General features: G+C 36.7%; 1 long non-coding RNA gene across 1 annotated transcript; it reads right to left on the bottom strand.

The window, feature by feature from the left end:
• Window positions 1–2,302: 2,302 nt before the first annotated feature.
• Window positions 2,303–2,504, bottom strand: LOC147907161 (uncharacterized). The gene is made up of 2 exons (XR_015547781.1): window positions 2,414–2,504; window positions 2,303–2,345 (listed from the first exon to the last, which is right to left on the bottom strand). It is a non-coding gene; the product is annotated as an uncharacterized LOC147907161 (long non-coding RNA).
• Window positions 2,505–14,087: the final 11,583 nt, after the last annotated feature.

The raw sequence follows: 14,087 nt of genomic DNA, 5'->3' as shown, positions 1-14,087 counted from the left end.
AAAAACTGCGATTCTATTTGGTTTACAAATTGATAAAAAAAATATCAGAGCAGCACGTAAAACTTACTTCGACACTTAAATTAATCAATATGAAACTTTATCTAAATTCTGAATTTTATCCGTACGATGATCCAACTCTAGACTTTGACAAACATAGAATCACTATTTTGTATGATATATATTTATGTTTCCGTACGTCTTACTATCAAATCCTTCGTGAAAGAAATGAACCGTCATTCCAATTAAACTCCTTTTTGAGAGGTTTTACTGTAGTAATCATTGACTGCTCGCGACAAAATGAGTCCGTCAAGAGTGGCACTGTGGATGTACGATTAGAATTTGAATTCAAAGAGAATGTACCCGCGAATACAACCCTATTGTCTCACCATATACGACCGCGATCGAATACAGCCCAATGTCCAACGTAGTACGCAAGATTACGTAAATTATCATTTTCGCGAAAGAGTAATACTTTTCCCTCTCTTTTCGATATAAGGGATCTTTCGATAAAAGTCAAGATTTTTTCCTGATCAAGCACAGTCTCAAAAAGTTATTCGCTATGGCCATACCAACGTTTGTGGATCTGCAAGGATTTGTCATTGGAAGAAGATTTGTTATGAAGGAAGTAGTGGTATTGAGAAAAAGAGCCATTCTTTCTCATTACATTTTTATATGCCCCATGCCATGGAATATCTTGACAAAATCCGAGTCTTGTGCTTCCTGGTTGAGTATCACCATGGATTGTAATAGGAAGACGGAATGATCCCGTACAACATGGCGAAATGTCTGATTATAATGATTATAATCGATGCGGAAGATAATGACGACAATAAGGCTCTCATATGTTAAAGGACGTCAAAAAAATATGAATGATTCGCTGATATACTCGATAGTGACGACATGACCATTGAAACCTTGGACGTTGATTACAAAGATACAGAATCTTTGAATAATCTAGATATTAATACTATGCGATGTGGAAAACATGTTAAATTGAATTGTGCGTTACAGAATGTATTTAAAATATACAATTGGTGGTCGCCGTGGTTTGACAACGTCAAAAAGAATTGTGTCAATTTGAAAAAAATAAAATGTGAGATTTTGTTTTAATTTCTTTCCCCTTTCCCAGTAATTAAGAATCAATTAATAATATAATATTGCAGTATTCGGTAGTACGATTAATAAGTATTCAAGTTAACGAATAAGAAAGCGCGTGTCACGCTTCGCCTATTTTTGTCTTATTAAAAATTAGTTTTTGACTGAGATAATTTTAATATGGAATTATTTTTTTCTGTAAATGATATCTTGCAAAAAAATGTTTACGTTTTTCGTGCTTTTCGGATGTAATACTTTTTTTATATACTTTGACCAAAAGGCAATGCTAAGAATTTTTGTCGAAAAATATCAGATATCCAGGAACAGACTATTTCGATTAAATCAACTAAAAACCCTTTGAATATGGATAAGCAAATCTTGAGTCGATGCAATAAAACAAGTCTTCCAATGCATCTAAGTTATCTAGATCATGTACAATTTTTTTGCTATACTTACATTTTCTCGTGCAACCTTAGTCAGTCGGTCAGTGTGTCAGTATGTCAGAAGATTCTATCGCTGCAGCACTGTGAAATTATATATACACAGTGCGACAAATATGTTCCCGGACAGGGCCTGGAAAATCATAATTGAAACAACAATATGCATATTTTTTGGTATTATTATTCAAAATATTCTCCTCTGGCTTCAATACACTTGTTACAGTGATTCAATAGTGATTCAAATGCATGTTCTAGCTTAGTTTGCGGAATTGCCTCTAGTGCATGTGTAGAAGCTGATTGGATGGTCGGAATGTCATCAAAAAAGCGTCCTTTCAATTTTAATTTCAATTTTGGGAATAATGAGAAGTCGCAGCAGGCCAAATCAGGTGAATATGGTGGATGGTTTAACACAGAGACACGATTTCGAGCCAAACATTGACGGACAATCAATGAAGTGTGACTCGGTGCATTATCATGCAACAAAGACCAATCTTCTGGATCACGATATTCGGGGCGAATATGATGAATTCTGCCCATCAATCTTTAAAACTTCGAGATAATATGCACCAGTAATTGTTTGGCTAGTTGGAACAAACTCTTTGTGGATAATACCTTTGCTATCAAAGAATGTGATGAGCATTGTCTTGATTTTTGATGGAACTTTTCGTACTTTTTTTGCTTGTGGTGAATTTTTTGACTTCCGCACTTTGGCGCTTAGTTTCTGGATTATATTGAAAGCACCATGTTTCATCACCCGTAACAATTGATTTTAGGAAGTTTGGATTATTTTCTGCGGCTGCAACGATGTCTCTGGAATAATTGATTCTCGCTGATTTTTGATCGCTTCTTAATGAGTGTGGAACAAACTCCGCACAAACCTTCGTTTTACCCAAATCTTCATGTAATATGGTTCGAATCGTTTCTCTACTGATATTTAAAGCCTCCTCCATCATTTTTAGTGATGCATTGCGATCGTTTGCAACAAAATCACGTACTTTTTCGATCATTTCGGGTGTTCGAACCAAAATTGGCCGTCCTGATTTTTTGTCATCTTCAAGGGTCTCTCTGCCTTCCAAAAAACGCTTATGCCACTCAAAAACAGCTGTACGACCTAGACATTGACTGCCGTAAACTTGTTGCATCGATCGGAATGTTTGATGATTTCTCACTTTTACCAAGTTTTGCGTTAAATTTAATCACTGCTCTTTGTTCCATTAAAATTTCTACCTCGACCAAAATCTTGTTTAACATGAACTGTCATATCTTCGTTATATGTCAACCAAAATGAATGAACCATTGACAGATGATAGCAAAATGTTCAACCTTTAAAATACATATTTGAACACACAGATGTCGCCACTGGTTGCTGAGATGTGGTTCGTGTCCGGGAACATATTTGTCGCACTGTGTATTGTGAAAAATATGCAACTTACAAGAGACATTAGAAATTACATACAAATACTCGGTTCGGGGGGTGAGTCTTAGATATATGTGTGATTTTTTTCAGTGTGATTTTTTTTCTTTTAGTATAATTTTTTAATAATTTTTTTTAGGTCCTAATGGTTGATAATGAACCTGTTGAACGGATAAACATAAAAAATGAATTAGGGATACAAATAGTGCTTTTTTTGAGTAAAATTGCGCTTTTATGTACACCATTTTTTTATATAAATGTTATAATAAATTTTTTTATTACTGGTATATATATTTATTTTTATCAGAATATTTAGCGTCGGGACATAAAAATCCGAAGATTCATTAACATAGATCATCGGCGAAGTGTTCGGTTAGCGAGACTTTTCGATAGGCACTTAACGAGTCTACTCTAGAAGGAGTACCCAGAAGATAACTTAAATTGGGTACATTTTGACATATTTGATCTCTACTACTTATTTGGACTTCATCCATATGAAGTTGACGAGCCCGAGGAAATGCAGGATTAATAGTAAGAATCTTATTTTCATTATTATATTTAAAATATGATATTTAAAATATTATATTTAAAAATATAAATATAATGTCTTTTTGACAGAAAAAAAACGAAGTGACGACTACATCAGTTATTTTTATAAACACATAACAACACCAAAACAGAAACATTATCAAAAAAGAAATATTATTGTACGTGTGGTTATAATACATTACACGAATAAAAAATGTGAATATTAAAAAATAAATTTTAATAAATATTACTGCGTTTAAAAATTATTTATTTCTTTGTCCCTACATCATTTCTTCGTCATACTCTGTATATTAGTTGATAAGGCGCTCATTAAAATTAAACAAAAAATTATTACGTTTTGACGCTAAGTCATATTATTTAAAAATCATTAAATAAATACCCATCTTAATAAAATCGAGAACAATGAGGGGGAGAATACATCGGGGGAAGAAAAGAGAGCACGAATAATATGGTAGGTATGGGACTGCAATGGGAGGAAGAGAGAGAGCATGTATAGGGCCGCAATGAGTAGAAGGGAGAGAATTGCACTTTATAATGGATGGAAAAGAGAGAATAACATGGTGAGTCCTGTCTCCCTTCCGCGGTCCCCTTGCTCAGTGATCTCGACCCCACGCACGCACACACCACGTATACGCACTATACGTATACCACTAATATGAATTGATCCAGAATCGGCCTAGTATGTCTACTAGTAATCCTAAAAACTTCCTATTTTTACTTTAAAGTGAGGAAAATGAGGTTTGACGACAATTAGAGTCCTATGTCTGGGTTTTACTACACTATTATTGTTTTAGCCCACTGTGCGGTGGCGGCGGCGGCGGCGGTGGCGGCGGCGGCGGCGGTGGCAACGGACTTCGCCGACAGCCACTGACCCCGCGTGACATCATCGACACGACACGGACGTAATTTTCCGCACATCCCGCGCTATGTAATTTCCCCGCACATCTTGCGTCCATTGGCATCATCTTCGTTCCCGGCATCATCCTCCTCCACCCTGCAACGTCATCCCTGTGACGTCAATCTATGCGATGTCATCTCCGTCGCCTTGTGATGTCACCTCCTGTGATGTTATCCCCCTCTCCCTTCCTCTGTGATGTCACCCACTCCCTTCCCCGTGGACACCCCCGTCCCACACCCTCCCTCGGAGCTCCCGAATTAGAAAAAACCGGGCTATCTTTTAATAATAAAAACTACTACTTATAATAATAAAAAGGACAACCGAAATGGACGTAGCCTATTTCTGTGATGCTTGATTCGAATTACCTAAAGACAAGTTCTGGATATAATCTATTAAAAACAAATGTTTTTTGTTATTTATATAAACTTATCTTTTTAAAAAAAGATAAAAAAAGCGCTAAGCGTACATATTTTTCGTAAAGAATCATTTGGGTCGGTTTCATCGTGTTTGCTGTTTAGTAGAATTGACCACTTATGGTTGATAGTTAATTACCGATTCGACTTAATCGAGTTGATGAAATCAATCCTTTGTACATAATATTAACCCAATAAACTTCGTATCCAACCCAATTAATAATAGTTTAATTTTTTTTCAAGGATATTCTTATTAAAGATCTTATTCCAATCAAGTAATGACAATTTTAACTCTGTCAAAAATTATTACTCTTCGAAAAAAATTAATGTATCAAATGAAAAATTAAAACCCAGATGCTACAGTCTTAACCAATCAATTCTGTCAAATTAAAAAGTAAAACACAAATGATATTATCTCTTGTTATTTACTTAACTCTAATGATATGTATCATTCGTATAAAAGATTTGATATCAACAAAATTGGTGCCAAGTTAAATTCCATGTAATTCGGAATTCCAAATTAAATAAATAATATTAACTTTAATGATGCGTATCACTCCTATAAAGGTCCTATTTGATATCAAGAACTGCGCCAAGATTATCTTTATTATTTAATCCAAATATATTATCTTTAATTTTTATACAATGAAATATAGGTATACGTGTCTTATTGAAGGATCTTCTTATTGTTCAATCTAAATGGTTTAAATTCCTCTTAAATGAAATTATTATACCACAATTCATTCAAAGACATTTTCTCTTCCAACTAAAGTAGTGGTTATTTAATTCTCCTTCAAAATAATATACAAAACATCATCACAAAAAATTAAAGAGTTAACCGTATAAAATGAAAAAATTTAATTTAAGTAGAAAAATTTTTCATGTAAAAACACACATAATATACTTATTATTGTAAATGCGCGTTTAAAGCCGGTCACACTTTCCAAAATTCAAAAATCCAAAAGTTTAATTCCTCCCACGAGAAACACGTGAGGTTGGAGAGGAAAGTAAAGAGAATGGCGACTAGAGAATCTGAAAGAGAGAGAGTAGCAAACTGCATCTTGTGATTCGTCTCCTCTGATCCTCTGATTGAGCGCAGTTATCAAAACTCCATAGGCGTGAAAGTAGAAGAGATTGGAGAAAACTAATCATGTGATCCCCGTCCTGATTGGATGTTGTTCACGTGATGCAATTTGCCACTTTTCATGGGCCGGTATTCATAGTCGATTTTTATTTTAACCGTCTTAAGCCGGTTCTACATTAGTTGCAAACTGATCGCAAGTTTGTTGCGATAGCCAACATGAAACGTTAATTTCAAAATACAAACTTCAGACTGGCTGTCGCAACAAACTTGCGATTAGCTTGCGACTAATGTAGAACCGGCTTTAAGTCGCTAATGCGGCTTTCTAATTGATTCATTATATCTTATGACTATATTTAAGGCTCCTGACTAATCGCGGCAACCATGTTGGAATCGTGACGTCAGAAATGAGGAATGACACGTTAATTTATGTTGCGCGCCATTTTTAAATAAAGACAATTTGGATGAAATGAAATGACGAGATCACTTTAAAACACTTGTAAAAATCGATGAAAACTGTTCTTTCCTCCCTTGACAGTCAGTAAATGGTCGTAAAAGGCACGTAAAGTAAGCCTATATTTGGGCAGAAACACACGGTCCGACAGCTATTGAAACGAGTAAAATATACGCTTTTACATATAAAATTCCAAGATAACTTTAGTTTTCATTGATAATTATAACTTTGATAAGTAAGAGACAAGTCACATTTTTACAAATAGACAAATAATGAAATGGCACGCAATGAATTTCGTCATCAAAATACTTTTCCACGCCTATAAGTTCGATCATTTATCGTGGTGCGGCGTTGTAACACACAAACAAGCCCATGTCCGTGTGCTTGCCTGCGGCGCGCCGAGAGTGAGACAGCGAGCTCCTTCTCCCACTGGTAGCTTGTTCAAGCGACCGAAAATGCTTTTTCGATAATCTCGGCCGCTCGGAAGCCTTAGACATCAATAAGGGGCGGGGGACATCCAAAATAACATATAAGTTTCAATAAATTGTAGTAATAGTGTACCCCTCTCCTTAATCCAGAATAGTATAAATTATGTTAAAACGCAAGTTTACGAGATATTTATTTAATTGTTTACGATTTTCATGCACGTTATATAATATACCTCTCCTTTATAAACTCGAGTAACAAGAACAGTTCAATAGAAGCAGAATTTTACCGGAAAAAAATTATAAGCCAGTATTTCTTCTCAAAAGAGAAAGTTTCGAAAGACCATCAGAAAAGAAATGCGTTCGAGACTTGAGACTTGTGAAGAAAATATGCGAAAAAAAATCGAATAGTTGCAAAAAGCGTTTTTCAATTATAAAACGAAAGATATTGATTGTAAGAAAAAAAATCGGTATAAAAAAAATGTACGTATACGAAATAAAGTAGTAATACTAGGCGGGTTCTAACCCATGAGGCTAGAGAGGAGCGCGGGGCGCGGGAGGTACTCATATCGCGGGGGAGGAAGGGGAAAAGGTTCCGGCGCTATTGATGTTACGTAAACATAGGACCCCGGTCCTTATTTTTGTCGTCACCCGTCGCTCTCTCTTCAAAAATGCATCGGTAATAAAGGCTTGCATACACTTATCGCATATATCATTTCTCTTTCTCTTATGTTTCATCTTTCCCGCCGCCGCCGCATTGTTACTCTCGTTATATCTTCTTGCACGCAAACATATTTTATCATACGTTTTTATTTAAAAAGAGAACTCTTAATAGTCGTGACATGACTGTCGAGTGCGAAGATGTTGTCGATGCGCGTAATTTAGCAGCGCGGAAATAAGAAGGAAACAAATAAATGCGAAATCTGAGTAATATAAATTTACATATATTTTTTCACACTACGTAAAAATTTTATTATAATAAAAAATTTTAATTAAAAAAAAATGTTTTAAATAAAAAATAAAAAAATTTTTAATTATAATATTAGGTGTTGGAATTAATTCGTAGCGTTTTACAAAGTATTTATAAGTTTTAAAAGTACTTTCATTAATGTATTTTTTAATGCTCATGTGAAATAAATAACATTCTTTCATTAAAAAACGCTACGAATTAATTCCAACACCTAATAAAAAATGAAAATTAAAAATGAAAATTAAAAAATTTTTAAATATATGGTGAGACGTCATCGTTTCTGTAAAACAAAAGCGTTGCATTAGTATGCAACATATAAGAAGAGAAATTCGCATATAATATAAATTTATGATACTTACAATTCCAATCTTCCGGCTCCGGATCGGGCTCGTATGATCGGAGACCGAACAGTTCGATTAGAAAGAAGTCACTTTCCTCCCATATATCAATTTGTTCCTTCCGGTCCCGCTATCTATCATTTATTATCACTCGTACCATTTGCCACGTGACTATATTTATAAATCCTCTTATTTGAATATAATAACGAAGCACACTCTGAAAAATGGACAAAATGAATTAGAAAATAAATCTATTTGTTATACTTACTGAGGGAATAATTTGCACCCCCAACTCGTTTCGCAACTGTAGCCGAACTTGCGGCTCGTTATCGATCATAAGGTACTGAAAAAAAAGAAAAATAAAAAGACGTTAGAAGCGCAAAATCACTAAAATATTTGATATAAGTAAAAAGAAAAAACTTATTCCTTCAACGGGATATTCGTAACGGATCTTAATCAAATCCTGTAAATTACTCATCGTCGTTGTTGTTAGGAAAAATATTCTGAAAAAAAGTCGACGAAATTTAAAAAAAAATCGTAATATTATCACTTTCACTATCACAATCACTTAATAAACGTCTAAAAGTATTCTACTATTTAGCGTTAATGGTAAAATATTTTTGCACGTTGGGGAAAAAAATCACTCACATTATATATTAAACTCTTCTGTCAGACTCGCACGCGGATTCAACAAAGACTGACGCTGAGAAGCATCCTTTGCCATAGCGAGGCTAGGCAATATTTGCATATGAAACACTTAAGATCATGTTAGAGAAAGGATGGAAGAATTAATAGAGTACAAGTGTCGTTTTTTTTTTGACACAGTTTTTTCAATATAGTTTTTCCTGGCGCGTCGAGTAAAAGATGGGAAGTAAAAGACAATATATATATATATATAATAATACGGACAAAAATTTTTTATTCACATCTTATTACATCGGTTTTCGTTCTTATTAAAAACTAAAAGCTAATAGTTCGCAGCGTTCGAATGCGATGGCTCGAACATCGCTAGCAGCAGTTTCTGGAAAAAGAGAACGAAAAAAATTTTTTAATCATTATTCGCTTTTTTAGCAGAGAATAAAATGCATTTATTATTATAGTACTAGTCACTCTAAATACGATACCTTATGATTTATATTTTGATGACATTGATGACGTTGATGGTGAGCAACACGATTTTGATGCTTTTTCATCAGGACATTCCCAATATCTCGCTTTTTCTCCTCGATGATGGTGGACTTGGCGGACCTGGTGGACGGTACCCCTTGCGCTCGATCGATTTTCGACGTATATATTCTTTTACTCGATCCATGTCTTATCGCTCGTAATTAATATTTACGATTGAAAAAGTTATATACTGTTTATATATACTATCAGATATGTCGCCACGCGTTAATAGAAGCGCCGATGTTTTTCGGCTGCTAAATAAAAAATATAAAGTAAATGGAAGACAGGATGTACAAATATTCGCATAAAGGCGAGTATTCCAAGTCGAACGCACCCTTTTTGTCATCGATTTCTGTTTTATTACTTAAACATGCGTTCTCTCGTCTAGAAAATATTTACTTATTAGGTGTATAAATAAGTTTCCGCCGTTTGACAAAAGATGGTGCCACCAGTATGTTATGGTTAAAATTGTCTGCTGTAAAACGTCATATCGTAAGATTGGACATCTGGTAACAACATAACCTTGAAATATTAGCGATTTTGTATCAGCATCATATATCTTTTTTCGTGCGAAAATGTCGAGTTTTGAGCCGAATAAACGTCATTTGCGGGAGCTTTTGATTTACTTCTTTAATTTGAAGAAATCTGCAGCTGAAGCGCATCGATTGCTTGTAGAAGCATATGGTGAGGCTGCCTTAAGTGAAAGAAGTTGCCGTGAGTGGTTTCAAAAGTTTAAGAACGGTGAATTTGACGTCGAAGACAAAGAACGTAGCGGAAGGCCGAAAGTGTACGAAGACGCGGAATTGGAATCATTATTGGATGAAGATTCGTGCCAAACGCAAGAAGCACTTGCACTTACATTAGGAGTGACTCAACCAGCAATTTCACATCGCTTAAAATCATTAGGAATGATTCAAAAGCAAGGAAATTGGGTTCCATATGAACTGATGCCGAGAAACGTTGAACGCCGATTTTTCACATGTGAAATGCTGCTTGCCAGGCATAAACGAAAGGGTTTTTTGCATCGTATAGTCACTGGTGATGAAAAATGGATTCACTACGATAACCCAAAGAAGAAAAAATCATGGGGACCACCTGGCCATGCTTCAATATCAACAGCCAAGCCGAACATTCATGGAAAAAAGCTCATGTTGTGTATTTGGTGGGATCAGCTTGGTGTCGTATATTATGAGTTGCTCAAACCGAACGAAACCATTACTGGGGCTCTCTACCAAACACAATTGATGAGATTGAGCCGAGTACTCAAGGAAAAACGCGCCCACTACTACTCCAGACACGACAAAGTTATTCTTCTGCATGATAATGCTCGTCCACATGTTGCGGCGCCGGTCAAAACTTATTTGGAAACACTCAATTGGGAAGTTTTATCCCACCCGCCGTATTCACCAGACATTGCTCCTTCTGATTACTACTTGTTTCGATCGATGGCACATGGCCTGTCTGAGCAACACTTCACATCATATGAAGATACCAAAAATTGGGTCGATTCGTGGATAGCTTCAAAAGATGAAGCGTTCTTCCGACGCGGTATCCGTATGCTGCCAGAAAGATGGGAAAAAGTAGTGGCTAGCGATGGACAATACTTCGAATAAAACATTATGTACCGTTCTTTCACAATAAATGCCCAATTTTTGATAAAAAATGGCGGAAACTTATTTATACTCCTAATAAATTTTACGATCGACAATCTAAAAAATTAAAAGCTACGCTTTGTGATTCCTCATTTATTTTATCAACTTCCTGTTGTTGACGAGAAAACGCCCTTCAACTTGCTTTTACACGTTTGGAAGTATGATCTTTTATTTACACAGGATCCACATTTAGATTTTGTACTTACTGAACCGATCGTGTATAAATAGGATTTTCTCTATATAGTTTGTAACCTTTGTCGTAAATTTTATTGCCGTGGATCTGGCGATTCTGAGGATCTATGTTTTTGTTTATGTTTCCAATATTGTTGGGAAGATTTTCTAATACGTTTCTTGAATATTATCACGCTCGCCGATCAGTGACCGTTAAAGCTCGAGTTTTATGTTCGCGCTTTGTATTAACGACTGTTTTGTCGAAATTTTCACGAAACAAAGAAATCTTGGAGTCCATTGGACGTAATAAAAAATATATATAATAGGTCATAAGTGCTCGACATCACAGTTGTCTTGGAAGACGAACAAATCAGTTGCTTCAGTTATTGACAATAAGTATAAGTATGGCTAACCATCGTGCGAACATAGCCAACGTAGTTGAGTATATTCGAGACGTGGATCCGGAAAAGTTCGCAAATATCAGAGACGAAGTGCTCGAAGTAATGAATTTCGAAGAAATAATGGATCAAGAAATCGATTCCGACGAAGAAATATTATCAGACGACTGGCTATACTAGCGATTTGAGCGAGCGTGATACAGATTATGTAGAAAGATTTGTGCCGTCTTTAGAAATCCGTGCACTGAACGGTCGTATTAAGCATTGCATAATACATTGTTATTATACGACGGGCGATGCTTTAAGTATATGTGCAGCATGCATGATCCGTTTGGCTGATACTGATATTGCAGGATTGTATCTCTAAGGAAGCACGATATCGATTATATTGACGCGCTAAACGGTCGATCTTGCACGAATTGCAGAATGCCCACATACATTATATTTCCGTGCAATAAGTGTCCACACTGCACACATTGAAAAAACTATTGCGAATAGTATTGTGAACGAAACATTACACTGGGAAATATGTGGGAAGACTATAATGTAGACGATGTTCTATATGTTCTCGATAATCTGCAAAAAAGAGACACAGGTGCGCGAATATCGCCGGTGCAATTTCTACGCGATCGTGAATTAGATATACGTGGTGAGAAACATGGAATATTAGCTTGTTTCTGACTGGTCTTTACTCGCGCGGCAGAAAGTGTACCCACGGTTACGAAACAAATGTTACGAGGATGATGAATATGAAAATAGACATTGGTGGAATAGAAATGTTCAAGTAATAAAGGACGATTATTATTGGGCGAAGAAAATCCCAGATAAGAGCCAAGGTTGGTGCATATGCATTAAGATTTCCGCGGGTAATGAAAAGTGCGTCGAACTGCTGATTATTGACAATATGGATGGAGTCCTTGCGCTTAAACTATTTTTCGATAGATGCGACGATCAATGTTTTGAATGTGAACAGTGCACTTTCGTAAACATAATGAAAAAGTGTTAGAACATTATGACATTTTAGATATGTCACGGTGCTGCAACGTGAACGAGTCACGTGCAAGTGTTCCGTAGAAAAGTGTGACGTGATCTAAAGACTGTAAAAAAAAGACATGGAAAATCACGAGCGAGTGAATTGTTGGAACAGTGCGGCCAGGTCGCTACTCTGGTGGAGTATTTCGCGTGGTTGCAACGATGCGTTGAGTGCATCGAGCGGCTCGAAGAACTTTGTCGTGCCAAGCATCCGTGTCTCGCCGTTGGACACAGACAATCCGTGGTGGCGAGGACCGCGCGAGGACTAGCGGGTGCAAAATTGCAATTGAAGCGATGTTTCGTGCACGTTGGTGGCAAGTACGCGAGTCGCGACAAAAGATCTCTCGTCTGACGAGAGATCGACGCCGCATTTGAAAGCCGTATATCGACAGGTGCTGTGATAAACTCTAATCACATTGAGTCGCGGTGGTTTTTGGAAAACGCGAGAGAAATAGTGTTCGAGCGTGTACGAAACACTGTAGAAAGATACGGTAGCGTAAAACACCGTGTTCAACGGCGAGTTCGCGACGAAGGATAAACGTGCTCATAAGAGCATAATTACAAAGAACAGCGAGATATACCGATACATCGATTTGCGCGAGTGGTACTAGCAGCATGTCATCGAGCATATCCAGCATCGCTCGAAGAGTTTCAGGAACGCGATAGCGGATGGGCATTGTCACGTATAGTGAATTTGACTATCAATGTGAACATTAAATCTCATGCGCGCGGGATATCATATCAAAGTGCCGTGGGAAATAGCGACGAAACGAGCGTACGACGGACAATGCGTGCTTCGCGTGGTCGGTGGTCGCCGCGCTGTATCCGGCTGAAAAATATACGGATCGGGAATCGTCGTATTCGCATTATATGACAGTATTGAATCTCGCAAACATTGAATTTCCAATAACTTTAAAAGAAATTTTTAAATTCAAACGGTTGAACGCGGTGCCGATCAACGTGTACGGCATTAAGAATAAATAGGTCCTTTCTCTGCGACTTACCAATGAAAAGAAAGAGAAATACGTCAACGTGCTGTACGTGCAAGATCCACGCAACGACGGTGTTGGACATTTTGCGTGAATAAAAAATCTATCCTGTCTCGTGAGCTCGCAGATTAGTGGGAAAAAGAACAAAAAATTTTTCTGCGATCGGTAAGTATACATTATTAAATTATTATAATTTTCCGTCTTACTAATAAAATAATGGTAATAGTTATAATTTTTTTGTTTTTTTTTTTTCAGATGCTTGCACTACTTCAGTATCAACGAAAAATTGCACGTAATGGACTGCGAGAAGATCAACGACTCCGCTATCCGACTGCCGAGCGTGGACGACAAGTGACTCGAATTTGAGAACCACTGCAATGCCCCATTCATCGTCTACGCTGACTTGGAGTGCGTTCTACGGAAGATGGAACTTGACAGGGAAAATGCGTCGTCGTATACGTATCAACGGCACGAGGTATTTAATATAGGATACTATGTGCGATGTTCGTACAACGACGTGTTATCATCATATCGGTTCCGTCGCGATGAAGACTGTATAGCGTGGTTCGCGCGACAACTCAACGATTTAGCGCATCGAGTG

Source organism: Acromyrmex echinatior, chromosome 16 (assembly GCF_024713525.1).
Source record: "Acromyrmex echinatior isolate Ae372 chromosome 16, ASM2471352v2, whole genome shotgun sequence".
In the NCBI taxonomy this organism is placed as follows: Eukaryota; Metazoa; Arthropoda; class Insecta; order Hymenoptera; family Formicidae; genus Acromyrmex; species Acromyrmex echinatior.
This window is presented reverse-complemented; position numbering and strand designations above follow the sequence as displayed.